This window comes from Suncus etruscus, chromosome 5 (assembly GCF_024139225.1).
Source record: "Suncus etruscus isolate mSunEtr1 chromosome 5, mSunEtr1.pri.cur, whole genome shotgun sequence".
In the NCBI taxonomy this organism is placed as follows: domain Eukaryota; kingdom Metazoa; phylum Chordata; class Mammalia; order Eulipotyphla; family Soricidae; genus Suncus; species Suncus etruscus.
Window position 1 is genome coordinate 86,103,361 of NC_064852.1, and position 4,459 is coordinate 86,107,819.

Consider the following 4,459-nt stretch of genomic DNA (forward strand, 5'->3'; position numbering starts at 1 on the left):
CTGTAAACAGTGAGAGCTTGACTTCTTCCTTTCCTATCTGGATTCCCTTGATATCTTTTTCTTGCCAAATCGCTATAGCAAGTACTTCCAGTGCTATGTTGAATAGGAGTGGTGAGAGAGGAAAACCTTGTCTTGTGCCAGAATTTAGAGGGAAGGCTCTTAGTTTTTCTCCATTGAGGATAATATTTGCCACTGGCTTGTGGTAGATGGCCTTCACTATATTGAGAAAGGTTCCCTCCATTCCCATCTTGCTGAGAGTTTTGATCAAGAATGGGTGTTGGACCTTATCAAATGCTTTCTCTGCATCTATTGATTTGATCATGTGGTTTTTATTTTTCTTGTTGTTGATGTTGTGTGTTATGTTGATAGATTTACGGATGTTAAACCGTCCTTGCATTTCTGCGATGAAAACTACTTGATCGTAGTGGATGATCTTCTTAATGAGGCATTGAATCCTATTTGCCAGGATTTTGTTGAGGATCTTTGCATATGCATTCATCAGCGATATTGGGTGTAGTTTTCTTTTTTGGTAATATCTCTGTCTGGTTTAGGTATCAAGGTGATGTTGGTTTCATAAAGCTATTTGGAAGTGTTCCCGTTTTTTTGATTTCATGAAAGAGTCTTGCCAGGAATGGTAGTAGTTCCTCTTGGAAAGTTTGAAAGAATTCATTAATGAATCCATCTGAGCCTGGGCTTTTGTTTTTGGATAGATATTTGATTACCGTTTTAATTTCATCAGTAGTGATGGGGGTGTTTAGATATGCTACATCCTCTTCATTCAACCGTGGACAACTATAAGAGTCCAAGAATTTATTCATTTCTTCCAGGTTCTCATTTTTAGTGGCATAGATTTTCTCTAAGTAGTTTCTGATTACCATTTGAATCTCTGCCATATTAGTAGTGATCTCTCCATTTTTATTCCTAATAGTAGTTATCAAGTTTTTTCTCCCTCTTTTTCTTTGTTAGTTTTGCCAGTGGTCTATCAATCCTCTTTATTTGAAGAACCAACTTCTGCTTTTGTTGATCTTTCAGATTGTTTTTTGAATTTCCACTTCGTTGATTTCTGCTCTCAGCTTTGTTATTTCCCTCTGTCTCCCTATTTTTGGGTCCTTTTTTGAGCACTTTCTAATTATATGAGCTGCATATTAAGCTATTCAGGTAGGCCACTTCTTCCTTCCTGATGTGTGCTTGCAAAGCTATAAATTTCTCTCTCCTTACTGCTTTTGCTAAGTCCCATTAGTTCTGATAGTTTGTGTCTTTATTATCATTTGTTTCCAGGAATGTTTTGATTTCCTCTTTGATTTCATCATGGACCCACTGGTTATTCAGTATGAGGCTGTTTAACTTCCAGGTGTTAAAATTTTTTCTTCTGTGTCCCTTTGGAATTCACATATAATTTCAGAGCCTTGTGATCAGTGAACGTAGCCTGCAAAATTTCTATCTTTTTGATATTATGGAGGTATGTTTTATGTGCCAGCATGTAGTCTATCCTGGAGAATGTCCCATATACATTGGTGAAAAATGTATATCCAGGTTTCTGGGGATGGAGTGTCCTATGCATATCTAGTAGGTCTTTTCTTCCATTTCTCTTCTCAGGTCTAGTATATTCTTGTTGGGTTTCAGTCTGGTTGACCTATCCAGTATTGACAAATCCATGTTGAGGTCGCCCACAATTATTGTGTTGTTATTGATATTGTTTTTCAGATTTGTCAATTGTATTAAATATTTTGCTGGGCCCTCATTCAGTGCATATATGTTTAGGAGAGTGATTTCTTCCTGCTGTACAATTCTCTTTATTAATACAAAATGTCCATTTTTGTCCCTTACAACTTTCCTGAGTATACAGTTTGCATCATCTGATATTAGTATGGCCAAGCCAGCTGTTTTATGAGTGTTGTTTGGTTGGATAATTTTCCTCCAGCCTTTTATTTTGAGTCTATGTTTGTTCTGACTATTCATGTGCATTTCTTGTAGACAGCAGAAGGTTGGATTGAGGTTGTTTTTTTTTTTTTTTTTTATCCCTCTAGCCACCTTTGTTTCTTAACTGGTCCATTTAGTCCATTGACATTTAGAAAAAAAATTGTCCTGGGATTTAATGCCAACTTTATATCAAAATTTGGTTTGTCTTTTAATCAGTCTTGTCTTAAATTAGGTCTTTCATTTTTTCTCTTAAGACTGGTTTTGAGTCTGTAAAGTTTCTGAGCTGTTGTTTGTCTGTGAAACCATGTATTTTTCCGTCAAACCTGAAAATGAGTTTTTCTGGGTACAGTATTCTAGGTGAAGCATTCATTTCATTGAGTTTTGTCACTATGTCCCACCACTGCTTTGTGGCCTTGAGTGTTTCTGGTGACAGGTCTGCTGTAAATCTCAAGGATGCTCCCTTGAATGTAATTTCCCTTTTTGATCTTGCTGCTTTCAGAATTCTGTCTCTATCTGTGGGATTCGTCATTGTGACTAGGATGTGTCTTGGGGTATTTTTTCTGGGTTTTCTTTTGGTTGGTTCTCTTTGGGCATGCAGGATTTGATCACATATATTCTTTAGCTCTGGAAATTTCTCTTTAATGATTTTCTTGACTGTTGATTCTTCCTGGAAATTTTCTTCCTGGGATTCCAATGATTCTTAAGTTGTTTCTGTTGAGCTTATCATAAACTTCTATTTTCTTCTGTTCCCATTCTTTGACTAATTTTTCCATCATCTGTTCATTTGCTTTAAGTTGTTTTTTTTTTCCCCAATCTTTCCCACTGTATGGAGTTGTTATTTATCTCATCTTCCACAGCACCAATTCTATTCTCAGCTTTTGTTAGCCTGTTGGAGAGCTCATCCATTTTGCCATTCAATTCATTTACTGAATTTTTCAGGCCTGTTATTTGACCTGTTATTTCAGTTTGGAGTTTTGTGATTTCTGTCTTCTTATTTTTTTGGTTCTTATTAGAGTTCTGTTCAACTCGATCTATGGTTTCTTTGAGCATCTTCCATATTTCTTGTCTAAACTCCTTATGAGAGATTGATTAGTTGGTTGGCTGTTTTCTGGTTATCAGAGTTGTCATCTTCATTGTCTATGTCTGATGCTGGCCTCTGTTGTTTCCCCATTGTCACACTTGTATTGTGGGTTTTTCTACGTGTTGTGGTGGTATTCATTGGCCACGCTTCTCTGGCTCAGCCTTTTCTGGGTGGATTGACTTACCTCCAAGGAAAGGGAGCCCTTTGTGGATGAAGCCTCATGCAGGATTAAATCTTAGGCCCGAGCACGCAGCAGAGAAGACAGTCCGGGGAGAAATGCTGGGCTTCATTGTTCCAGCTCAATTCTTAGTGTGATTTTTTTCTTCTTGTTGCAGTGTTGTTCTTTCCTTAGAAACAGCACACGGCTGCATAGTGAAGCGGTGCGGCTATGCTCTTTGAGCCTCTGGGAGAGCAAATTTTCTGGGTCCTTTTTGACCCACTCCCAAGAGGTTCAGGAAACAGGACAGGAGATAAATGCACACAGGCAGCACTCACAGGTTCTCACAGTCAATTCAAGACATTTTTGAAGATTATTCCTTACTCATAGGTCATAGTCTGTGTAGACCTGTGAAACATTCCTTATATATCCTCCTTATGTTCCTTTTACTCTGCCTGAGTATCCCGCTTTTCTCATTTTCTGTTGGATCAAGTGTCCTTGCTATCCTGACATTTTATTCCTTTGATTCACTTGGCCTGTTTGTATCACATGCAGGTGGGTCGTGTATTTTTGTATCTGAATTCATATATTCATATGTTTGTAAATTTTTTTTAATATTCCTGTATTTGCCACTTTCTGTCTTTTTACCTACTATTATATTGTATATAGATGGTAATTTGATTATAATCATCTTCTAAAAATATTAACCCTTGTAGCCATGTATAAAAATTTAACTTTTAAAAGCTTTTCCTGAATCTCTACAGTCAAATAATGCGCTTAGGAGTGGGGCTCCCCTTTCCTAATCTCATCTCATCCATATCAAAATGCCATTTTGGTTCTTGTTGGATACTCAGAACTGTACGTTAGTATAGCTCTTCCTAATCAGATGGAATTGTGGTTACTGATCAGATGATCTGTGACTAGTAAAAACCAAGAGGTGCTTGACAGATAAAATATTAAACAGACTCCAAAGACTGGCCATAACAAAATAATGTAACATAATTCAACAATATTATGTTGTTTACTTACTGAAATTATTCTGGTTTGGAGTGGAAATATTTATTTCAACTAGCTTTCTGTTTTTTCTTATTGTCTTACCAGCAATCAGCTAGAAACTTTTAAAATTGCACACATGAAATTCTTTATATTAGATCATTGTGATCTAAATTCCAGTGTTCTATATTGATCCTGTTTTGTTAGTCTTTAGCTAAAATTCAGAATGTTGCACAGGCTGAGTCATCTCCCAAGGTTTTTGTTCAAAAAATTCTCAAATGAGTCAAGTTTTCATGGAGCAAGTGCAC